This window comes from Pygocentrus nattereri, chromosome 22, assembly GCF_015220715.1.
Source record: "Pygocentrus nattereri isolate fPygNat1 chromosome 22, fPygNat1.pri, whole genome shotgun sequence".
In the NCBI taxonomy this organism is placed as follows: Eukaryota; Metazoa; Chordata; class Actinopteri; order Characiformes; family Serrasalmidae; genus Pygocentrus; species Pygocentrus nattereri.
This window is the reverse complement of record NC_051232.1, coordinates 18940720-18967747: the sequence shown is the minus strand read 5'-3', so window position 1 is coordinate 18967747 and position 27028 is coordinate 18940720. Positions and strand designations below refer to the sequence as shown.

Genomic DNA, 27028 nt, shown 5'->3' with positions numbered 1-27028 from the left:
TATCTTACACTTAAATACTACATGACACATTTTCAATGGGAGACAGGAGTGGCCGGCAGGCAGGACAGTTTAGCACTAATTATGCTAATTATGACATTCTAGAAAAAGATGTCATATAGAATACAAAATATGTTGCTTCAAATTGTGTATATGCCTTTCAAGGTTAATGGTTCTTTCGCCTACGTTAAAGTTACCAATGCCATGGACATTTAAACCCCTCCAGACTATGATATATATATATATATATATATATATATATATATATATATATACAGTATGGCTGTGCCCAATACAGCTGGTTATTAAAGCACTGGAACTTCTGCAAAAGCTGTGTTTCTTTGAACAGTAAATAATGTAAATAAGCAGAAAATAATGATCATGATTTCTTGAATTTAAAACATTAAATGTCTTTTCTATGTATGTTTTCTCATAAATAAAGGTCAAAGTACAATATACTACGTTCTGTTTTTAGAAGCATTTTATTATATCTTGAAATTCTTGGAATGGAGGTTTTTACATTCAATGCCTTTGTACAAAAGCTGTGAAAACAGCTCTGTTATACATTTTGTACAATCTCTGATTCTATGATTCTATGAAAGATCAACAGATCAATAATCCAAGTTACACTGAACAGTGAATTGAACAGTGAAAATATAAAACTGAACCAAATAATACAATTTTTCTCACTACACAAATACAGCTAATTTATGGTGCATCACTCTGCTCTGAGCGTTCTTGTGCTTTCTGAACCCAAAAATTCATCTTGCAGATGAGCACACACAGGAGGGGGTCTGCCATCACTCGCAAATTCACTAGATGGTATATCTGATATTTAACGTCATATAAAATTAATGGAAAATATATAAAAATAAATGTAAACATGGCAAAGTTTCGGATCAAGACACCATTTGTCCGCAGAACATGATGAGAAGAGGCTCTGCAGGTAAGTAAACATGTGAAAATTAACACAAATAAAGGAAACAGAGACAACGCCGAATTTATCATCAATGTATCATCACCTAGAGAAATCAGCAACAGCACAATCTCCAACAGCACCACGATGATGCAGAGAACAGTGGAGCAGAGCGGACAAACAACATAAGAAAGAGATGGATATCTCAGATAGAGAACGTTTTCTAGTGCCAACGTCTGGTGTAGGTGATAACCACACAACCTGATACCAGACATAAGATCAAAAGCTAAATCGCAATTTATTATATTGTCTCTTCCCAATAGGAATACTACTTCTATTACTGAATTGACAATCAGCTCCAGCAGGTCACTGAGGATGAGGAAGATGCTGATGGCTGAGATTCTGCCTCCACTTTTATGATGGTGGTACAGAACATGCAGTGCCCAAACCACAGCTGGAAGACCCCCACACACCGCAGTAATGTGGAAGATGGATGTTCTGATGAGGTTCACATGTTCCTCCCTTGTAAACAGATGCTCAGAACAGTTTAGGTAATACATGTAGGACATGGTGCCTTCTCGGTCATCTTAAAGGAAATTGTAATAATAAATCAAGTGTATAATTGCATGTTATCAAATAAATGGAGTATCATCTAATTATGAAGGACAAATCTTGGAGATGAAATATGTTTACCTCCCCATATCTTTACTTCTGAAAGGCTCAGCCTCTCTGGGATGCTCTTTTTATACCAAATCATATTTGTCAAATTTGTATTATTTTGTCCTAACTTAAGATCTAACAGGTCAAGATAAGTTTTTTCATGTATTTGTATTACAGAAGCAAATCTTATCTTAATTTAAAAATCATATCTTACAGCATTGTTTCTCAAGTTAGGAAATCTTAACTTACTCGATCAAAGTCTCCAATCAACTGTCGTGTCTGTTTCCTAGCAACCGACCACACCTGCACAGCTGAAACGTAAACACATAATCAAGTTAGTTACCCAGACAGCTAATGGCAGCTCTCATTACTTGTGTAAAAAAAATCTAATAAAACTAAAGTGCAATAAACTTAGAGTTAAGCATATTGTGGCAGCGCTTTGTGCTCTTTTTCGCGTCGCCACTCAACAGTTTTAGTCTCCATTTCCCAAACGCTTTAGCTGAGTGCCCTAATGTTATTCCTTCACATAAACAGACACACGTTCAGCTCTGTCTTCTCATTATTTACCACCATCACTGTAGCTGACAAGTTATCAACATAACGCACAAAGGTAATAAGCGGGGATGGTGGAGATCAAGTCTGCAGTGTCTAGGGCTTTTAAACGCTGTTAGAAAAAAACAAGCCAAATCAACATTTTAAATGTATATAAATGTGGCATTATTAAGCTACTTATAGTGATCTGTGCTGTATAACACAATGGTAACAGACGATTAAAACAGTTAAGATGCTCTGCTCTGGTTGTCTTAGAGTTAAGAGAACATTTAGGATATTTTGGCAACTTAGGCTGTTTCTGAAATATTGTTTTCTTATCTGGAAATAAGAGAAGATTATAGACTTAAGAACTGCTCTGTAATAGCTTCTGTTCTAACTTCAGTCTTAACTGAAGTTGCCATGACAACAAGGCAGATAAGATATGATCTCAGAGTTAAGATCTCAGACTTTCTGTAATATGGCCCCTGCTGCCAATTAACCACCAGCTGTTTTCTGTTTATTTTGACAGAACATATTGCAAATTATTTCCCCTCACTAATCAAATCAAATCAAATAAAATGTATTTGTATAGCGCTTTTTACAATGGATGTTGTCACAAAGCAGCTTCACAGAATTCCAGAAAAGACAAAGTTTTAACAAGAGACGATTGTTATCAACATACTAGACGGTTAATGAGCCCGAGAGTCTGTCTTCTGCTTTGACACTTTCTCTCTGTGCAAGTGGAAGACATGTTTTATGCCATCTATTTCTTAAAGCTTGGCAATGAAGCGTTTTTGCTTCTTACCGAAACCACAGCCAGACCAGTGGAAAACTCCAACCACACAGCACAAACCCCACAAAACACAGATACCTACAGAGAAAAAATGACAGAGCTATCTTACCTGAACAGCATGTATACCTTTTACCAATATACGTTTCACTTTCTTACTGGAAGGTATTCACTCTATTCATTGTGAGAATCCTGTTACTGAACAGTGTATAATGTCAGACACTGACAATACAGGATAGAGAGATCCTCAGTCTAAAATTCTAGATCTTCACTCTTGAATTGAAGAAGGTCTACTATGAGATAGTTACTGAATTTGTGTTCATGTTACAGTAGCTCGCATGTTCGCTGTGATCTTGTAATGGGTTCGAGGGCTAAAGGACTGTAGATGTATGGTAGTTCAACAACTGTGACTTTATTAAGAATAATTAAGAAGAAGATTATTTATCAATACTTTACAAGGAAAGATTATTAAAATCAGTCGGCCAGTTTTAGTGGCTTTCTGTGCTCAAGTGATGTACTTACAGATACACCAATGAACTGAAAAAAGAAAAATACCATGCCAACCTTCAAATAACAGACAGCAATAAAAAAATAACTTTTTTTGGTGTAACTTTCACTGTTTTAGATTTTCAAAACTTTTAGAGGTCCCTAATGCCACATGGTTTTGTTAAATGTAAACCACATTCTCTACAGAACTACAAAATTTAAAAGAGTATTCATTCTTACCAGGAGGTGACTCTGATCAACACTGTTGTGAGAGTCCTAGAACTGAACAATTTCTTATACCTTCAAATCAAGAGAGAGAGACAGTGACTGCGAGTGTCGTCACTACAAACATGGAAGTGAACTGCTCTTGTGTCTAATGCCAGACACTGATAATACAGGATATAGAGAGCTCCAGCCTGACCTCTTCACACAGACCAGAGAGAATGAATAATGGAGTTCATTTTGCAATAAAGGTTTGAAATAAAATTCTAAATGTCCAAAATATGTTGCAAATACAAACAATAAGAGTTAAACTAATAAATAAACTAATAAACGACTTCATCAAATACACCAACAACAAAAGGGCTAAAGGAGGCACCAGTGTGTCTGTGAGACCATTAAATACTTGTGACATGTGGTCGCAGAAATCTTTTGACTTTTATTACCAATCAGAGAAGCTGGAATCATGTCGCTACATGTCTCTGGAAACAGGCAAACCTGCAGCAACTGAGTGTTTCGCTTAGTTTGCTGATTCCAGCGTGTTTTATCAGGAAATCTCACTTATCTGATAATTTGTTCAAGACATGAAATCTGATGTATCTGAGCAAATAAAATGTATTTCCAAACAGCAACAACTTCAGTAAAATTTCTCCTCAATATCTGTGAATGGATGGCTAAAAATGCACAAACACTGACACAAAGCATGTTATATTTTTTAAGATTAGCAAAATAAACTATACATAAACTATACATAAACCAGCCATTAGGGGTGTACTTTGTGTACTTCTGGTGCTGGTCCCAAGCCCGGATAAATGGTGAGGGTTGTGTCAGTAAGGGCATCCGGCATAAAACTTGTGCCAAAACTATCATGCGGATCACGAATATGGTTGCCATATCGGATCGGTCGAGGCCCAAGTTAACCACAACCAACTCCGGTGCTGTTGACCAGCAGGGTGCCGGTGGAAATTGGACTACTGTAGGTCGAAGACCATCGAAGAGTAGAGGAGGTTAGAGTAGGGACTCTGAACATAGGGACAATGACTGGTAAAGGCAGAGAGCTTGCAGACATGATGGAGAGAAGGAAGGTAGATATTCTGTGTGTCCAGGAGACCAGATGGAAAGGAAGCAAGGCCAGGAACATTGGAGGTGGATTCAAACTGTTCTATCATGGTGTAGAGAGGAAGAGAAATGGAGTAGGGATAATCCTAAAGGAGCAGCTTGGGAAAAGTGTACTGGATGTAAAGAGAGTGTCAGACAGGATCATGAGCCTGAAGTTGGAGGTTCATGGTGTAATTTTGAATGTGGTCAGTTCATATGCACCACAGGTTGGTTGTCAGTTAGAGGTGGATTATATCCTTAGCAGGAGATGCCACCTAAAGGAGATTGGGGATTGTAAAGTGGTACCAGGGGAAGTAGGCAGGAGTACTGTGAGGCTAGTCACATAGCGAAAAGAATGGTGGCAAAGGCTCAGGCCTATGATGAGCTGTATGAGAGGCTGGACAGTAAAGAAGGAGTAAAGGACTTGTATTGTTTGGCTAAACAGAGAGATAGAGCTGGAAAGGATGTACAGCAGGTTAGGCTGATAAAGAATAGAGAGGGAAATGTGCTAGTGAGTGAACAGAGAGTGTTGAGTAGATGGAAGGAGTACTTTGAAGAACTAATGAATGAGGAAAACGAGAGAGATAGGAGGACAACGGGGGGAGAGATAGTGGATCAGGAAGTGCAGAGAATTAGGAAGACGAAGAAAATAAACTATACATGAAAAAAACATGTAAATAACTTCACAGGATGCTTTAAAATTGATCAGAAAAATGGTTATGAAACTTTTTGCCAACAATCACATATATTGGCATTTAAACAAAGTTTGCATTTATTAGTTGCTTTCAGTGCTTTTTTTAACAATGTAAGTTTCTCTTAAGTAGATTTGAGTATTTAATTTGTAAAAATATAACCTATTACAGTAGGAACATATTACAAATGTACTGCTGGATGTACTGATACACTTCAGTGTTATGTATGGAGTTATTAAGACTTAAATGCATTTTAAATTACATTTGAGTATCACTGAATACATTTAAATACATTCAATAAATCAAAAAGATATATTTGAGTGCACTAATCAAAACAAATATATACACATTAGATTAGTTAACTCAAGCAATAGTTAAGTCACAAAGTCTACTACACTGGAAATGTGTATTTAAATGTAGATGATAGGAAGGAAGTATTTTCATTTTGGCAGAATTGGATTTGCTAATAAAAATGGTACTTAAAGTCATGGCAGATCACATTACAGTCCAGGCTAGTCGCAGGACATAGATAGTGGTCCGTCTACCTAAAGGCATCTGATAAAGTGGCATGTCCACTGGCTGCTCCATCAATAAGTGCTGGATCAAGTGAAAGAATATACAGAAAATACAAGGTGGCATGTCCAGTAGATGGTGTTACTTGACAGAAGACCTTCCTGGACTGCAAAAGTGGTTCAGTTCATGATTCAGATCACAATAGAAAAGAAAACAAAAAACTATTTTTTTTAATTACTCCATTTCTTTTCGTTTATTATTAAGTGACATCAGTGCTTATACATATATTTCTTAGATGGCAACATGTATTGTGTCCTCAAGATGGAGGTATAACAGATTGCAGTACTTTCACAATATTCACAATATTAAAGTAAGCAGTCAAGGAATCAAATTAGCACAGAGAAAAATATATAGATAAAGAAAGGCATAGAGATAGAATTAGAACCAGAGTAGACAGCACCTTATAAGGCACTTGTTTACATATCTTACACTTAAATACTACATGACACATTTTCAATGGGAGACAGGAGTGGCCGGCAGGCAGGACAGTTTAGCACTAATTAGCCTAATTATGCTAATTATGACATTCTAGAAAAAGATGTCATATAGAATACAAGATATGTTGCTTCAAAATGTGTATATGCCTTTCAAGGTTAATGGTGCTTTCGCCTATGTTAAAGTTACCAATGCCATGGACATTTAAACCCCTCCAGACTATGATATATATATATATATATATATATATATATATATATATATATATATATATATATATATATATATATATATACAGTATGGCTGTGGCCAAATAGAGCTGGTTATTAAAGCACTGGAACTGCTGCGTTTCTTTGAACAGTAAATAGTGTAAATAAGCAGAAAATAATGATCATGATTTCTTGAATTTAAAACATTAAATGTCTTTTCTATGTATGTTTTCTTATAAATAAAGGTCAAAGTACAATATACTACGTTCTGTTTTTAGAAGCATTTTATTATATCTTGAAATTCTTAGAATGGAGGTTTTTACATTCAGTGCCTTTGTACAAAAGCTGTGAAAACAGCTCTGTTATACATTTTGTACAATCTCTGATTCTATGATTCTATGAAAGATCAACAGATCAATAATCCAAGTTACACTGAACAGTGAATTGAACAGTGAGAAATAAGCTGATGTGACGATGCACTGGGCATAAAACTGAACCAAATAATACAATTTTTCTCACTACACAAATACAGCTAATTTATGGTGCATCACTCTGCTCTGAGCGTTCTTGTGCTTTCTGAACCCAAAAACTTATCTTGCAGATGAGCACACACAGGAGGGGGTCTGCCATCACTCGCAAATTCACTAGATGGTGTATCTGATATTTAACGTCATATAAAATAAATGGAAAATATATAAAAATAAATAGAAACATGGTAACGTTTCGGATCAAGACACCAAGTTTTGTTTTTGTGGGCAGAACATGATGAGAAGAGGCTCTGCAGGTAAGTAAACATGTGAAAATTAGCACAATGAAAGAAAACAGAGACAACGCCGTATTTATCATCAATGTATCATCACCTAGAGAAATCAGCACAATCTCCAACAGCACCACGATGATGCAGAGAACAGTGGAGCAGAGCGGACAAACAACATAAGAAAGAGATGGATATCTCAGATAGAGAACGTTCTCTAGCGCCAACATCTGGTGTAGGTGATAACCACAGAACGTGATACCAGACATAAGATCAAAAGCTAAATCGCAATTTATTATATAGTGTCTTCCCAATATGAATACTACTTCTATTACTGAATTGACAATCAGCTCCAGCAGGTCACTGAGGATGAGGAAGATGCTGATGGCTGAGATTCTGCCTCCACTTTTATGATGGTGGTACAGAACATGCAGTGCCCAAACCACAGCTGTAAGACCCCCACACACCACAGTAATGTGGAAGATGGATGTTCTGATGAGGTTCACATGTTCCTCCCTTGTAAACAGATGCTCAGAACAGTTTAGGTAATACATGTAGGACATGGTGCCTTCTCAGTCATCTTAAAGGAAATTGTAATAATAAATCAAGTGTATAATTGCATGTTATCAAATAAATGGAGTATCATCTAATTATGAAGGACAAATCTTGGAGATGAAATATGTTTACCTCCCCATCTTTACTTCTGAAAGGCTCAGCCTCTCTGAGATGCTCTTTTTATACCAAATCTTATCTTAATTTAACAATCTTATCTTACAGCATTGTATCTCAAGTTAGGAAATCTTAACTTACTCGATCAAAGTCTCCAATCAACTGTCGTGTCTGTTTCCTAGCAACCGATCACACCTGCACAGCTGAAACGTAAACACATAATCAAGTTAGTTACCCAGACAGCTAATGGTAGCTGTCATTACTTGTGTAAAGAAAATCAAATAAAACTAAAGTGCAATAAACTTAGAGTTAATCATATTGTGGCAGCACTTTGTTCTCTTTTTTGCGTCGCCACTCAACAGTTTCAGTCTCCATTTCCAAAACACTTTAGCTGAGTGCCCTAATTCCTGTTATTCCTCCAAATAAACAGACACACGTTTAGCTCTGTCTTCTCATTATTCACCATCATCACTGTAGCTGACAAGTTTTTATCAACATAACGGGGAAAGTGTAGCAAGGCAGCATAGGGTGGTTGTCTGTAGAATGAGATTAGAAACAGAGAAGAGGAAGAGAGTGAAGACAGAGCCAAAGATTAGATGGTGGAACCTGAAGGATGGTTGCAGGCAGTTCAGGGAAAAATTGCAACAGGCCCTTGGGGGCAGTGAGGAGCTACCTGACGACTGGGAAAATACAGCTAAAGGTGGTGAGAGAAACTGGCAAGAATGTGTTGGGTGTTTCGTCTGGTTAGAGGAAAGAAGACAAGGAAAGTTGGTGGTGGAATGAGGAAGTCCATGAGAGTATTCAGAAGAAGAAGGCAGCTAAGAAAAAGTGGGATAACCAGAGAGATGAAGGAAGTAGGCAGGAGTACTGTGAGGCTAGTCGCATAGCGAAAAAAGAATGGTGGCAAAGGCAAAGGCTCAGGCCTATGATGAGCTGTATGAGAGGCTGGACAGTAAAGAAGGAGTAAAGGACTTGTATCGTTTGGATAAACAGAGATAGAGCTGGAAATGATGTACAGCAGGTTAGGCTGATAAAGGATAGAGAGGGAAATGTACTAGTGAGTGAACAGAGAGTGTTGAGTAGATGGAAGGAGTACTTTGAAGAACTAATGAATGAGGAAAACAAGAGAGAGAGGAGGACAACGGGGGGGGGGGGGGGGAATAGTAGATCAGGAAGTGCAGAGAATTAGTAAGGTGGAAGTGAGGGCAGCTTTAAAAAGGATGAAGAATGGAAAGGCAGTTGGTCCAGATGACATACCTGTGGAGGTATGGAGATGGTTAGGAGAGAAGGCAGTGGACTTTTTAACCAGGTTGTTTAACAAAATCCTGGAGAGTGAGAGGATGTCTGATGAGTGGAGAAGCAGTGTACTGGTCCCCATTTTTAAGAACAAGGGTGATGTGCAGAGCTGCAGTAACTACAGAGGTATAAAGTTGTTGAGCCACACCATGGAGGTATGGGAAAGAGTTGTTGAAGCAAGGCTAAGGCGAGAGGTCCAGATCAGTGAGCAACAGTTTGGTTTCATGCCCAGAAAGAGAACCACAGATGCAATTTTTGCGTTGGGAGTGTTGGTAGAGAAGTACAGAGAAGGTCAGAAGGAGCTACATTGTGTCTTTGTGGATCTAGAGAAGGCATATGATAGGGTGCCAAGAGAGGAACTGTGGTACTGTATGCCAGGTGTAGCTGAAAAGTATGTTAGGGTGGTGCAGGACATGTATGAGGATAGTAAGACAGTGGTGAGGTGTGCAGTTGGAGTGACAAATGGTTTCAAGGTGAAGGTGGGGTTACATCAGGGATCAGCTTTGAGCCCCTTCTTGTTTGCAATGGTGATGGACAGGTTGACAGATGAGGTCAGGCAGGAGGCTCCATGGACCATGATGTTTGCAGATGACATTGTAATCTGTGGTGAGAGTAGAGAGCAGGTGGAAGAGAATCTGGAGAGGTGGAGGTTTGCACTGGAGAGGACAGGAATGAAGATCAGAGGAGACAAGACGGAATACATGTGTGTGAATGAGATGGAGGCAGGTGGAAAGGTGAAGATGCAAGGAGTACAGGTCGTAAAGTTTGGAGATAAAGCCAGAGAGGCCAGATTGAGATGGTTTGGACATGTGTTGAGGAGGAATAGTGGATATATTGGGCAAAGAAGGTTGGAGATGGAGCTGCCGGGTAGAAGGAGAAGAGGTAGACTTCAGAGAAGGTTTATGGATATAGTGAAGGTGGACATGGAGATGGTTGGTGTGAAAGTAGAGGAGGCAATGGATAGGGCAAGATGGAGGCAGATGATCCGCTGTGGCGACCCCTGGGGGGGCAGCCGAAAGAAGACGAAGAAAATAAACTATACATGAAAAAAACATGTAAATAACTTCACAGGATGCCTTAAAATTGATCAGAAAAATGGTTATGAAACTTTTTGCCAACAATCACATTTATTGGCATTTAAACAAAGTTTGCATTTATTAGTTGCTTTCAGTGCTTTTTTTTAACAATGTAAGTTTCTCTTAAGTAGATTTGAGTATTTAATTTGTAAAAATATAACCTATTACAGTAGGAACATATTACAAATGTACTGCTGGATGTACTGATACACTTCAGTGTTATGTATGGAGTTATTAAGACTTAAATGCATTTTAAATTACATTTGAGTATCACTGAATACATTTAAATACATTCAATAAATCAAAAAGATATATTTGAGTGCACTAATCGAAACAAATATATACACATTAGATTAGTTAACTCAAGCAATAGTTAAGTCACAAAGTCTACTACACTGGAAATGTGTATTTAAATGTAGATTATAGGAAGGAAGTATTTTCATTTTGGCAGAATTGGATTTGCTAATAAAAATGGTACTTAAAGTCATGGCAGATCACATGACAGTCCAGGCTAGTCGCAGGACATAGATAGTGGTCCGTCTACCTAAAGGCATCTGATGAAGTGGCATGTCCACTGGCTGCTCCATCAATTAGTGCTGAATCAAGTGAATGAATATACACAAAATACAAGGTGGCAGGTCCAGTAGATGGTGTTACTAAAAACTATTTTTTTTAATTACTCCATTTCTTTTCGTTTATTATTAAGTGACATCAGTGCTTATATATATATTTCTTAGATGGCAACGTGTATTGCGTCCTCAAGATGGAGGTATAACAGATTGCAGTACTTTCACAATATTCACAATATTAAAGTAAGCAGTCAAGGAATCAAATTAGCACAGAGAAAAATATAAAGATATAGAAAGGCATAGAGATAGGATTAGAACCAGAGTAGACAGCACCTTATAAGGCACTTGTTTACATATCTTACACTTAAATACTACATGACACATTTTCAATGGGAGACAGGAGTGGCCGGCAGGCAGGACAGTTTATCACTAATTAGGCTAATTATGCTAATTATGACATTCTAGAAAAAGATGTCATCTAGAATACAGAATATGTTGCTTCAAATTGTGTATATGCCTTTCAAGGTTAATGGGGCTTTCGCCTATGTTAAAGTTACCCATGCCATGGACATTTAAACCCCTCCAGATTATGATATATATATATATATATATATATATATATATATATATATATATATATATATATACAGTATGGCTGTGGCCAAATACAGCTGGTTATTAAAGCACTGGAACTTCTGCAAAAGCTGTGTTTCTTTGAACAGTAAATAGTGTAAATAAGCAGAAAATACTGATCATGATTTCTTGAATTTAAAACATTAAATGTCTTTTCTATGTATGTTTTCTCATAAATAAAGGTCAAAGTACAATATACTACGTTCTGTTTTTAGAAGCATTTTATTATATCTTGAAATTCTTGGGATGGAGGTTTTTACATTCAGTGCCTTTGTACAAAAGCTGTGACAAACAGCTCTGTTATACATTTTGTACAATCTCTGATTCTATGATTCTATGAAAGATCAACAGATCAATAATCCAAGTTACACTGAACAGTGAATTGAACAGTGAGAAATAAGCTGATGTGACGATGCACTGGGCATAAAACTGAACAAAATAATACAATTTTTCTCACTACACAAATACAGCTAATTTATGGTGCATCACTCTGCTCTGAGCGTTCTTGTGCTTTCTGAACCCAAAAATTTATCTTGCAGATGAGCACACACAGGAGGGGGTCTGCCATCACTCGCAAATTCACTAGATGGTGTATCTGATATTTAACGTCATATAAAATAAATGGAAAATATATAAAAATAAATAGAAACATGGCAACATTTCGGATCAAGACACCAAGTTTTGTTTTTGTGGGCAGAACATAATCAGAAGAGGCTCTGCAGGTAAGTAAACATGTGAAAATTAGCACAATGAAAGAAAACAGAGACAACGCCGTATTTATCATCAATGTAGCATCACCTAGAGAAATCAGCACAATCTCCAACAGCACCACGATGATGCAGAGAACAGTGGAGCAGAGCGGACAAACAACATAAGAAAGAGATGGATATCTCAGATAGAGAATGTTCTCTAGTGCCAACGTCTGGTGTAGGTGATAACCACAGAACGTGATACCAGACATAAGATCAAAAGCTAAATCGCAATTTATTATATTGTCTCTTCCCAATAGGAATACTACTTCTATTACTGAATTGACAATCAGCTCCAGCAGGTCACTGAGGATGAGGAAGATGCTGATGGCTGAGATTCTGCCTCCACTTTTATGATGGTGGTACAGAGCATGGAGTGCCCAAACCACAGCTGGAAGACCCCCACACACCGCAGTAATGTGGAAGATGTATGTTCTGATGAGGTTCACATGTTCCTCCCTTGTAAACAGATGCTCAGAACAGTTTAGGTAATACATGTAGGACATGGTGCCTTCTTGGTCATCTTAAAGGAAATTGTAATAATAAATCAAGTGTATAAATGCATGTTATCAAATAAATGGAGTATCATCTAATTATAAAGGACAAATCTTGGAGATGAAATATGTTTACCTCCCCATCTTTACTTCTGAAAGGCTCAGCCTCTCTGGGATGCTCTTTTTATACCAAATCATATTTGTCAAATTTGTATTATTTAATTTCTAACTTAAGATCTAACAGGTCGAGATAACTTTTTTCACGTATTTGTATTACAGAAGGAAATCTTATCTTAATTTAACAATCTTATCTTACAGCATTGTATCTCAAGTTAGGAAATCTTAACTTACTCGATCAAAGTCTCCAATCAACTGTCGTGTCTGTTTCCTAGCAACCGACCACACTTGCACAGCTGAAACGTAAACACATAATCAAGTTAGTTACCCAGACAGCTAATGGTAGCTGTCATTACTTGTGTAAAAAAAATCAAATAAAACTAAAGTGCAATAAACTTAGAGTTAAGCATATTGTGGCAGCGCTTTGTGCTCTTTTTCGCGTCGCCACTCAACAGTTTCAGTCTCCATTTCCCAAACGCTTTAGCTGAGTGCCCTAATTCCTGTTATTCCTCCAAATAAACAGACACACGTTCAGCTCTGTCTTCTCATTATTCACCATCATCACTGTAGCTGACAAGTTTTTATCAACATAATGCACAAATGTAATAAGAGGGGATGGTGGAGATTTTAAATGTATATAAATGCAGCATTGTTATGCTACTTATAGTGATCTGTGCTGCATAATAAATTTGTAACGATTAAAACAGTTAAGATGCTCTGCTCTGGTTGTCTTAGAGTTAAGAGAACATTTAGGATATTTTGGCAACTTAGGCTTTTCTCAAATACTTTTCTTATCTGGAAATAAGAGAAGATTATCGACTTAAGAACTGCTCTGTAATAGCTTCTGTCTAACTTCAGTCTTAACTGAAGTTGCCATGACAACAAGGCAGATATGATCTCAGAGTTAAGATCTCAGACTTTCTGTAATATGGCCCCTGCTGCCAATTAACCACCAGCTGTTTTCTGTTTATTTCATTATTTTATTTATTTCAGTGTTACCACGCAACAATTTCAGTCTCCATTTCCCAAACGCTTTAGCTGAGTGCACTAATGTTATTCCTCCAAATAAACAGACACACGTTCAGCTCTGTCTTCTCATTATTCACCACCATCACTGTAGCTGACAAGTTTTTATCAACATAACACACAAAGGTAATAAGCGGGGATGGTGGAGATCAAGTCTGCAGTGTCTAGGGCTTTTAAACGCTGTTAGAAAAAAACAAGCCAAATCAACATTTTAAATGTATATAAATGTGGCATTATTAAGCTACTTATAGTGATCTGTGCTGTATAACACAATGGTAACAGACGATTAAAACAGTTAAGATGCTCTGCTCTGGTTGTCTTAGAGTTAAGAGAACATTTAGGATATTTTGGCAACTTAGGCTGTTTCTGAAATATTGTTTTCTTATCTGGAAATAAGAGAAGATTATAGACTTAAGAACTGCTCTGTAATAGCTTCTGTTCTAGCTTCAGTCTTAACTGAAGTTGCCATGACAACAAGGCAGATAAGATATGATCTCAGAGTTAAGATCTCAGACTTTCTGTAATATGGCCCCTGCTGCCAATTAACCACCAGCTGTTTTCTGTTTATTTTGACAGAACATATTGCAAATTATTTCCCCTCACTAATCAAATCAAATCAAATAAAATGTATTTGTATAGCGCTTTTTACAATGGATGTTGTCACAAAGCAGCTTCACAAAATTCCAGAAAAGACAAAGTTTTAACAAGAGACGATTGTTATCAACATACTAGACGGTTAATGAGCCCGAGAGTCTGTCTTCTGCTTTGACACTTTCTCTCTGTGCAAGTGGAAGACATGTTTTATGCCATCTATTTCTTAAAGCTTGGCAATGAAGCATTTTTGCTTCTTACCGAAACCACAGCCAGACCAGTGGAAAACTCCAACCACACAGCACAAACCCCACAAAACACAGATACCTACAGAGAAAAAATGACAGAGCTATCTTACCTGAACAGCATGTATACCTTTTACCAATATACGTTTAACCTTCTTACTGGAAGGTATTCACTCTATTCATTGTGAGAATCCTGTTACTGAACAGTGTATAATGTCAGACACTGACAATACAGGATAGAGAGATCCTCAGTCTAAAATTCTAGATCTTCACTCTTGAATTGAAGAAGGTCTACTATGAGATAGTTACTGAATTTGTGTCCATGTTACAGTAGCTCGCATGTTCGCTGTGATCTTGTAATGGTTTCGAGGGCTAAAGGACTGTAGATGTATGGTAGTTCAACAACTGTGACTTTTAGTTAATAATTAAGAACAATTAAGAAGAAGATTCTTTGTCAATATTTTACAAGGAAAGATTATTAAAATCAGTCGGCCAGTTTTAGTGGCTTTCTGTGCTCAAGTGATGTACTTACAGATACACCAATGAACTGAAAAAAGAAAAATACCATGCCAACCTTCAAATAACAGACAGCAATAAAAAAAATACTTTTTTTGGTGTAACTTTCACTGTTTTAGATTTTCAAACCTTTTAGAGGTCTCTAATGCCACATGGTTTTGTTAAATGTAAACCACATTCTCTACAGAACTACAAAATTTAAAAGAATATTCATTCTTACCAGGAGGTGACTGATCAACACTGTTGTGAGAGTCCTAGAACTGAACAATTTCTTATACCTTCAAATCAAGAGAGAGAGACAGTGACTGTGAGTGTCGTCACTACAAACATGGAAGTGAACTGCTCTTGTGTCTAATGCCAGACACTGATAATACAGGATATAGAGAGCCCCAGCCTGACCTCTTCACACAGACCAGAGAGAATGAATAATGGAGTTCATTTTGCAATAAAGGTTTGAAATAAAATTCTAAATGTCCAAAATATGTTGCAAATACAAATAATAAGAGTTAAACTCATTTTCAAATAAGATTACTACTCATTTTAACTCATGTGGACATATGTTTTGTCTCTGGAATCACTGTTTTGCATCCGGAATTTTTCTTTTGCTTCTGATTTTTAGCACATTTTAACAGGAGGCAGGTCTTAGAAGAGGATGTTCACCTGCATTCACTATTGAGATAGACAAACAGCAGCAGGTGAGATTTTTTGAGTTTCAGGACTGCATTGTGGATCTGGGGCAGACACACCTAGTGCAGCACAACTTCAACACAAGGGATACTACACCTACATGGCAGCATCCGGGTCAACAGGAGGCTGCAGACCAGGCTTCAAAAAAATTATGAGCAGGCATCATAAATCTGTTGAAGAGCCACTGGAATTCACCACTAGTCATGGACCCAAAGAAGGAAGCTGAGTAGGGCTTCTGTGTAGATTATAGGAGGCTCAATTAGGTCACAAAGAAAGACTTCCATGTGTAGATGCATGTCTAGACCTGATGGCTGGATTTTGCTGGTTTTCATCTTAGGACTTGAGATACAATTAATGGCAGGAAATGTCTGTCCAAAGAAGCTAGACCCAATCAGTGTTTTGCTCAAGTATAGTTATGGCAGTTTAAGGTCCTAATTTTGGACTTTTTGCAATGCTCCAGCAACATTTGAAAGCTTGAGGGACAGGGTGCTGGTGGGTGTCCCAAGACAGGGGTCCCTGGTCTTTTTGGATGACATATAATATCTCACAATCACAGACCAGCATGACTGGGACAAGCATATGCCCCTGATCCTTATAGCGTGCCGTTCCACAGTCCAAGACCAAGCCTTGTGTACCCCAGCCCTGCTAATGCTGGGGAGGAAAATCAGAATCCCCATTGAATTTCCGTAAACCAGATACCCCACCAAGACTAGAATATGCTAGACAGTTCCAGGACTGTGTAGACTCAGCAAAAGGTAGGAAGCAGCTGTTCTGCTGTTCTGGCATGTGACAAAAAATGATCTATGACCTGCACAGTTGTGGATGGCACTTTGCAGTAGGGGGGCATGAAAAGGAAGAAGGGCAGGTATGCTAAATTGGGCACCCATCAGAACTCTCAGACTTATGAGAAAGCAAGGCCTCGTTTAACAGCAGTGAGTGTGAAAATACTTTTATGCAAATTATGCAGCTGAAGTCTGAAACAAAAGACAAACAGAAGTCTGGCAGCAACTTTGCACGTCATGCTTGAACAATGATAGGTTGCACATGATCCCAAGAACAACATACCCATAATGAAGTGCGAAGGTGGGAGCACCATATGGCTCTCGATTTGGGTGCTCACTTGGTTTTGGCTGTGTTTTTTGTGCTTTGTTTTGGAATGTAAAATAAAATGCTTGCTACAACTGCTTCTCCTGGGTCCAGCGTACTCAACAACAAATGAGGATAGGCTTTTATAGTGGCCATGCACGTATTTCCAACTTGTCACAAGCAACACATCAGTAGAAAGAAGCACAAAATACTGCTGTGATAGGTTTTATGGGTGAAAACAAAACATGGCCATGTGTAGTTGATCTCTTAACCATGAATTCAGAATCTTGTAGCCATGAAGATTTCTCGGTTGGACACTTTGTAATTCTTGTTCAGTTCAGTTTTTGGAAAAGCAGTCAGGTTCTTTTCAAGCCTATGGTGAAAAAGTGCGTGTGCATGCAACCTTCCTAGAATTACACTTCAGCTCTGTGCCATCCACTAAGATAGAATCTGTCACCACAGAAGATAAAGCCTTCTATCACATAAAATTCCCCTACTCAAATATCAAATCAGGCCTAGACATTAAAACCTCCTCTCTGTAAGGCTCACATATGATAATCACCCAACCCTTGATGTCCTTGATGCGTTAGCTGTTTCCTGAAACCACATTCCTGAGATTAGACCTGTAACCACATTCAGCAAAACTAACATGCAAACACCAGACAAGAAACACAGCCCATTTATAAATGTACAACACAGAAAAGTTATCAATGTCTTTTTTCAAACTCTAATAAACGACTTCATCAAATACACCAACCACAAAAGGGCTAAAGGAGGCACCAGTGTGTCTGTGAGGCCATTAAATACTTGTGACATGTGGGCGCAGAAATCTTTTGACTTTTATTACCAATCAGAGAAGCTGGAATCATGTCTTTACATGTCTCTGGAATCAGGCTAAACTGCCCCCACGGCTTCTAGTGGTACTGCTCTGTTCTTCTGTTTAGACTGCTTATAACCTTACAACCTTATCTCAAACCTAGTGTAATACAGTCTGAGCCATTAGAGAATTTATTCACAACTATTTGATGTAATAACGCTCTATCAGCCTGTGCTCGGGTATTTTGGGGGGGCTAAACAGTCATAACTCTATTTAAGTGCTCAACGGAGTCTTGGATAATTACACTATCTACAAAAACCAAAACCTGCAGCAACTGAGTGTTTCGCTTAGTTTGCTGATTCCAGCGTGTTTTATCAGGAAATCTCACTTACAGTGCATCCGGAAAGTATTCACAGCGCTTCACTTTTTCCACATTTTGTTTTGTTACAGCCTTATTCCAAATTGAATTAAATTAATCTTTTTCCTCTAAATTCTACACAAAATACCCCATTGTGACCATGTGAAAAACGTTTTCTCGAGAGTTTTGAAAATTTATTAAAATTAAAAAACAAAGAAATCATATTTACATAAGTATTCACAGCCTTTGCTTAATACTTTGTAGAACCACCTTTGGCAGCAACTACAGCCTCAAGTCTTTTTGAATATGATGCCACAAGCTTGGCACACCTATCTTTAGGCAGTTTTGCCCATTCTTCTTTGCAGTACCTCTGAAGCTCCATCAGGTTGGATGGGAGACGTCTGTGCACAGCCATTTTCAGATCTCTCCAGAGATGTTCAATCGGATTCAAGTCTGGGCTCTGGCTGGGCCACTCCAGGACATTCACAGAGTGGTCCTGAAGCCACTGCTTTGAGATCTTGGCTGTGTGCTTCGGATCGTTGTCCTGCTGAAAAATGAACCGTCGCCCCAGTCTGAGGTCAAGAGCGCTCTGGAGCAGGTTTTTATCCAGGATGTCTCTGTACATTGCGGCATTCATCTTTCCCTCTATCCTGACTAGTCTGCCAGTTCCTGCTGCTGAGAAACATCCCCATAGCATGATGCTGCCACCACCATGCTTGACTGTAGGGATGGTATTGGCCTCGTGATGAGCAGTGCCTGGTTTCCTCCAAACATGACGCCTGGCATTCACACCAAAGAGTTCAATCTTTGTCTCATCAGACCAGAGAATTTTGTTTCTCATGGTCTGAGAGTCCTTCAGGTGCCTTTTTGCAAATTCCAGACGGGCTGCCTTGTGCCTTTTACTAAGGAGTGGCTTTCGCCTGGCCACTCTGCCATACAGGCCTGATTGGTGGATTGCTGCAGAGATGGTTGTCCTTCTGCAAGGTTCTCCTCTCTCCACGGAGGAACGCTGGAGCTCTGACAGAGTGATCATTGGGTTCTTGGTCACCTCCCTGACCAAGGCCCTTCTCCCCCGATCGCTCAATTTAGACGGCCGGCCAGCTCTAGGAAGAGTCCTGGTGGTTCCGAACTTCTTCCATTTACGAATGATGGAGGCCACTGTGCTCATTGGGACCTTCAACGCAGCAGTAATTTTTCTGTATCCTTCCCCAGATTTGTGCCTCGAGACAATTTTGTCTCGGAGGTCTACAGACAATTCCTTTGACTTCATGCTTGGTGTTTGCGCTCTGACATGCAGTCAACTGTGGGACCTTATATAGACAGGTGTGTGCCTTTCCAAATCATGTCCAATCAACCACAGGTGGACTCCATTTAAGCTGTAGAAACATCTCAAGGATGATCAGTGGAAACAGGATGCACCTGAGCTCAATTTTGAGCTTCATGGCAAAGGCTGTGAATACTTATGTAAATATGATTTCTTTGTTTTTTAATTTTAATAAATTTTCAAAACTCTCGAGAAAACGTTTTTCACATGGTCACAATGGGGTATTTTGTGTAGAATTTAGAGGAAAAAGATTAATTTAATTCAATTTGGAATAAGGCTGTAACAAAACAAAATGTGGAAAAAGTGAAGCGCTGTGAATACTTTCCGGATGCACTGTATCTGATAATTTGTTCAAGACATGAAATCTGATGTATGTGAGCAGATAAAATGTATTTCCAAACAGCAACAACTTCAGTAAAATTTCTCCTCAATATCTGTGAATGGATGGCTAAAAATACACAAACACTGACACAAAGCATGTTATATTTTTTAAGATTAGCAAAATAAACTATACATAAACCAGCCATTAGGTGTGTACTTTGTGTACTTCTGGTGCTGGTCCCAAGCCCGGATAAATGGTGAGGGTTGTGTCAGTAAGGATCCGGCATAAAACTTGTGCCAAAACTATCATGCGGATCATGAATATGATTGCCATACCGGATCGGTTGAGGCCCAAGTTAACCACGACCAGCTCCGGTGCTGTTGACCAGCAGGACTACTGTAGATCGAAGACCATCAAAGAGGAGAGAAGGAAGGCGGGTTAGAAGGCAGCGAGAGAGAAGGAAAGGCAGGAGTGTGGAGGTTAGAGTAGGGACTCTGAACATAGGGACAATGACTGGTAAAGGCAGAGAGCTTGCAGACATGATGGAGAGAAGGAAGGTAGATATTCTGTGTGTCCAGGAGACCAGATGGAAAGGAAGCAAGGCCAGGATCATTGGAGGTGGATTCAAACTGTTCTATCATGGTGTAGAGAGGAAGAGAAATGGAGTAGGGATAATCCTAAAGGAGCAGCTTGGGAAAAGTGTTCTGGATGTAAAGAAAGTGTCAGACAGGATCATGAGCCTGAAGTTGGAGGTTGATGGTGTGATTTTGAATGTGGTCAGTTCATATGCACCACAGGTTGGTTGTCAGTTAGAGGAGAAAGAGGAATTTTGGAGTAAGATGGATGAAGTGGTAGATGGTGTCCCTAGAGAGGAGAGATTGGTGATTGGTGCAGACTTCAATGGACATGTTGGTGAAGGGAACAGAGGGGATGAAGAGGTGCTGGGTATGTATGGTGTGAAAGACAGAAATGCGGAAGGTCAGATGGTTGTAGATTTTGCAAAGAGAATGGAAATGGCTGTGGTGAACACATTTTCAGAAAAGGGAAGAACACAGGGTGACATACAAGAGTGGAGGGAGGTGCACACAGGTGGATTATATCCTTAGCAGGAGATGCCACCTAAAGGAGATTGGAGATTGTAAAGTGGTACCAGGGGAAAGTGTAGCAAGGCAGCATAGGGTGGTTGTCTGTAGAATGAGATTAGAAACTGGTGGAAGCTGGAGGATGGTTGCAGGCAGTTCAGGGAAAAATTGCAACAGGCCCTTGGGGGCAGTGAGGAGCTACCTGAGGACTGGGAAACTACAGCTAAGGTGGTGAGAGAAACTGGCAAGAATGTATTGGGTGTTTCGTCTGGTCAGAGGAAATAAGACAAGGAAAGTTGGTGGTGGAATGAGGAAGTCCAGGAGAGTATTCAGAAGAAGGCAGCTAAGAAAAAGTGGGATAACCAGAGATGAAGGAAGTGGGCAGGAGTACTGTGAGGCTAGTCGCATAGCGAAAAGAATGGTGGCAAAGGCAAAGGCTCAGGCCTATGATGAGCTGTATGAGAGGCTGGACAGTAAAGAAGGAGTAAAGGACTTGTATCGTTTGGATAAACAGAGATAGAGCTGGAAATGATGTACAGCAGGTTAGGCTGATAAAGGATAGAGAGGGAAATGTACTAGTGAGTGAACAGAGAGTGTTGAGTAGATGGAAGGAGTACTCTGAAGAACTAATGAATGAGGAAAACGAGAGAGAGAGGAGGACAATGGGGGGAGAGATAGTGGATCAGGAAGTGCAGAGAATTAGTAAGGTGGAAGTGAGGGCAGCTTTAAAAAGGATGAAGAATGGAAAGGCAGTTGGTCCAGATGACATACCTGTGGAGGTATGGAGATGTTTAGGAGAGAAGGCAGTGGACTTTTTAACCAGGTTGTTTAACAAAATCCTGGAGAGTGAGAGGATGCCTGATGAGTGGAGAAGCAGTGTACTGGTCCCCATTTTTAAGAAAAAGGGTGATGTGCAGAGCTGCAGTAACTACAGAGGTATAAAGTTGATGAGCCACACCATGAAGGTATGGGAAAGAGTTTGTAGAGGCAAACTCTTTAGTTAGGGTGAAGCATTGGTTTTACTCGTGCCATGTCGTTCTGTCAAGAAATGATCCATTTTCCACTGCACTGGAGGTTTTAAAAGAAAAAACAAAACTTTATTTCCACATTTCCCCCAGGTACAATTATGAAACAAAACGCTGGCCACGTTAAGAAAACCGTGTGCTTCCACAGCTCATGGCTACCCCACTGCCGTTCCTTTCAAGCTCTCCCTAATCTATCGCTTTCCCCCAAAACAGCGTTTCTCTTAAAGAGACAGTACCCATTTATACTGAGACTGCAGTACCACAAAGTGAACTAACAAATAATAAAGCTAATTTATTTAGTTTAATCTAAATATTACACAAACTGCAAACTGTCTCATTAAATAAAAATAGCTTAAACCAATAGACACAAAAAAATAAATTACTGGTGTTATGTTCCCACAAAGAGCTACGGTCCAGGGGAGGGTGTGGGGACAGCAACAAGCGTGGTGTGAGTAGGTGGAGATGGCCAACCAGTGAGGTAACCAGAGTATACAGAAGAACGGATTTAATTCAAGAACATCCACAGTATACTACAGAAGCAAAACGTTCACAAAACAACAAGACAACAAGCCAGGATGTTGAGGAACTGGACCAGCCTGGGGGAGAACACAGACAGCACCAAAGAAAAGAAAATAACAAAAGAACTACACTAGCTGGTATTTGTGTCTTGTCTAGCTAACAAAACAAAATAGCTGACTGCTACACTAAACTAGACCAAAAGCACAGGGGGTGGTGCCCGCCTCTAAACTAGCCACTTAGACTACCTGCGTGTGGCAGTGTAAGCGCGCGCACGGTCTAAACTGCTCTTCCTCCCAGCAGGAAACCCGCTCAAACACAGTAGGTAGAAAGGGGAGACAGTAACGACAACCAATACCAAACGATTAACAATGACAACAGAACTACACATAACAGCACCACTAAACTGAGGCACAAAGCTTTACAATATCAAATACGATAATCAATACGATATCAAATTGAGCAGCACAACGTAAACACAGCAAGCGAGCCGAAGGCTTCCGAACAACTGCTGCCGCGCAGCTTTTGAGCACGAAGTCCCGCCCTCTTCTGGTCCGGACGCGCCCTCTGATTGGCCAAGAAGCGACGAGCGCGACGAGGATGACGAATGACACCCCGATCCACCTATAAGGTGAAAGACAGACCGACAGGCGCAGAAAAGGGGAGAGAAAAGAGCTAACGAGGGAGCACGAAAGAGAGAGAGGGAGAGAGAGAGCACACACAAGGCGCCCACACGTAACAACTGGAAATAAACATAGCATCTTAGAACAGCTTTAGTACTTGGCCCATACACACCCCGGGTTTACCACTGCCTCACTCTGTGGCTTGAAGAAGACAAATTTTAGTGATGGGTCTGTCAAGCTCACTGGTATTTGTCTTAACTCGAACTCTGCGAACAAGTCCATGTTCATCCTGCACTGTATGGGTAACTCTACCCAACACCCATGAATTTCTTGGCGCAGATTCATCCACAATCAGAACAATGTCTCCAGGAATATAATTCCATGACACTCTTGTCCACTTTTGACGTTTCTGTAACTCAGGCAGATACTCCCTCACCCATCTTTTCCAAAAGATGTCAGCCATGTATTGCACCTGCCTCCATCTTCTCCGTGCATAGAGATCCTCCCTTTCAAACAGTCCTGGAGGCATAGATGGCCTAGTTTTTAACAACAGGAGATGGTTTGGGGTGAGTGCCTCCATGTCATTTGGGTCGTTTGATGGTGTGGTGATTGGCCGACTGTTCAAGATGGCCTCTGCTTCACAGAGGAACGTGTGTAGACCTTCCTCATCCAAATTTTGCATTCTTGGAGTGGTGTTAAGCACTTTCCTGATGGAACGGATCATGCGTTCCCAAACTCCTCCGTGGTGAGAGCCAGAAGGGGGGTTGAACATCCATTTGATGCTATGGTGAAGCAAAGTATTCTCTATTTTGGAGGTGTTCCACTCTTGAATAGCCTTTTTTAGCTCTCGCTCAGCACCAACAAAATTTGTCCCATTATTGGAACACATTTCCAACACCTGGCCACGTCTAGCAATGAAGCGTCGCAAGGCGTGGATAAACAAATCAGTGTCCAAGCTCGGAGCCATTTCAATATGGACTGCTCGTACAGTGAGGCAAGTAAAGATAACCCCATATCTCTTTACTGTGCTTCTTCCACGCTTCACAAAAAAAGGGCCAAAGTAATCTACACCAGTTTTGGTGAATGGGGGTTCGTCTGGCAGAACTCTGTTTGTGGGTAAGTCTGCCATTAGTTGTTGGCCAGTACCACCTTGCAATCTCTGACAGGTGACGCACTTTGATAGGACCTTTCAAATTAAGGCAGTAGCATTGGGAATCCAGTATTTCTGATGTAGTTGTGAGAGAACATGATTACGTCCACCATGACATGTTTCTTTATGGACCTCTTGCACAATCAACTCAATCAATATTCTATGGTCTTTGGGCAGAATGGCAGGGTACTTGGCTTTTTCTGGAATGGCTGCTCGCCTAAGTCTCCCACCAACTCTGAGAATGCCATCAATCAATACTGGATTAAGTTTGCAAAGATGACTGCCTTTCCTAACATGCCTGTTCATTTTAAGAGCCAAAATTTCCTCATGAAATTTCTTTTGCTGGCAATAACGAACAATGTCTTGCTCAGCTCTCTGAAGCTCTTCCACTGTTAGAGTTTTCTTGACAAGTTTCCTTCTGAAGCTTGACATTTCTTCTGGCTTAATTCCTTTCTCCTCTTAGATAGCTTCAGCAATGTGGTTTTTATTCTGAGAAGCCACGCTGTTGCCTTTTTAAGACGTAGCCATGAGGAGAAGTGCTCAATGAGCTGCTTCATTGTGTCTCTGGATTCTTCAACTGCAACAACATTGACCATTACAGTTTTCTTTACCTCAGGGTCCGTTGTTGTAGGCTCATCTAGGTGAACAATCGTCTCTGGCCATTTCTGTGCTGGCTTTGTGAGAAAGTCTGGGCCACTAATCCAGGATTTGTTCTACATAAATGCATCAACATCTTGTCCCCTTGATGCATAATCTGCAGGATTTTGTGGAGAGCAAATGTATTTCCATTGAGAGACTGCAGAAGTCTCTATAATGGCCGCTACCCTGTTAGCCACAAAGGTGCAGAATCTTGTAGTTTCATTGGCAATATCCCCTAATGGAAGCTGTAGTTCTTTTTTTAGCATGCAATCCATCCGTGTTGCTAATGTTGCTGCAGTCAGTTCCAGTCGTGGGATGGTTGTTGGCTTGAGAGGGGCTACTCTAGCCTTTCCCAGGACAAATGCGCAGTGTATTTGATTGTGACGGTTTTGTTGGACGAGATATGTGACTGTGCCATAGCCCACTTCACTGGCATCTGAGAAATGATGCAGATGAGCAGATACAGGATCTCCAAAGCAGGCAGGCTTAAAACATCGATCAAGTTCAAACTCACAGAGTTGTTGTATGCCCTGTACCCACTTAAACCACTGCTGGGCAAGGTTCTCTGGCACAGCATCATCCCAGCTGATTTTGGATCTGCTCAATTCTTGCAAGATATTCTTAGCAGGCAAGATAACTGGTGCCAAGACCCCCAGAGGATCGAATACTGAACTCACCATGGACAGAATGCCTCTTCTGGTAAGTGGCCTGTTTTGAATGACAACTCTGAACCTGAAGGAGTCAGACTGGACACACCATTGCACTCCTAATGCTCTTTCTATGGGAAATGGATTATGGTCCAGATCAAGATCTTTATTGCCCTGTGCCTTTTCCTCATCTGGAATCTTAGACAACAATTCTGTGCTGTTGCTGATCCATTTTGTTAGCTTGAAGCCTCCAGTCTGACAGATTTTCCTCAGATCATGGTACAAAGACAATGCCTGCTCCAGAGATGTAACCGATTTTAGACAATCACAGGGGTGATAGTGGGAAAAATTCCAGAGCCTGAACTTTTTTTCTCTGCTCGGGAGGTGAGCAGGGTGGGGGTGCTATGTATGCGACACACTTAACACATAACTTGTTGGCCCTGAGGCGCAGATATACGTCTATGTATAACCCTGATCTTCATTACTGTCAAAGAATGTTTGCTTTTGAATTAGTCCCTTCAATGATAGATTGTGTTGAATTTTGTTGAAATACATGAACAACATTCAGACATGAGATAAACAAACCCAATATAAGCCTATATTTCAGAAGCTTGTGCAGATTACCAGAACTCTTGGGACTAGCAGGCCTGTTCAGGAATCCATACCTGTTTTTAACTAGTCACATACCTTATTGCTTCTATAGCATAGGAGACTACAGATACTACAGCCATACCAAGAACGGTCAGCAGGTGGCAATAACAATACTCCAAAGTAAACTAGGAATTGATTAGTAGCCTAACCATTGACTAAATGACATGAACAAGGACACATTCATTTTTTTAAAAAATATAATGGCAAACTATGCACCATTTATTTTAAATATTTTGAAACAGTTACAGTGCAACAAACTCATAAATAATACTACAGCCCTAAAATTACTATTCAGTTCCATTTTCCCCTTAATATAGGCTTAATATAGTTGTGTTCCATGGCTGAGTTTATACGTTTCACGTTGACAGTGGAAAAAAAAAATCGCACGTGTATTTCCCTGGATTTCCTACTGAATCTATCAATTTGTTTGGTCAAAGCAAGTCCCGCCCGCCCTGTTTCTGACTGGCTTAATGGCTAGTAGGCTAGGTCTTGGTGTTGGTTACAGTGAAACCTGCGCATGTCAGATCAAGAGAAGTGTCAGATCCTATGGTCAGATCACGAGGCCAGGGGTCGGCAACCCGCGGCTCCGGAGCCTCTGATGCAGCTCAGCTTTTGAAAATAATTTATTTAATTAATGTATATTATTTTTGAGACTTAAAAAAAATGTTCGGGCGGAAAATCACAAACGTCCGGTATTTGGTTTCGGTTCGCTTGACTGACATGTCGGCGTCATCACCCCGACATCTCACTCTAGCGAACG

At 39.9% G+C, this 27028-nt stretch overlaps 1 long non-coding RNA gene across 1 annotated transcript; it reads right to left on the bottom strand.

Annotated features, from left to right (window-relative positions):
* Nucleotides 1–1263: 1263 nt before the first annotated feature.
* On the bottom strand, nucleotides 1264–3736 carry LOC119262017. Its single transcript, XR_005129359.1, has 4 exons — nucleotides 3621–3736; nucleotides 2910–2975; nucleotides 1823–1884; nucleotides 1264–1435 (listed from the first exon to the last, which is right to left on the bottom strand). It is a non-coding gene; the product is annotated as an uncharacterized LOC119262017 (long non-coding RNA).
* Nucleotides 3737–27028: the final 23292 nt, after the last annotated feature.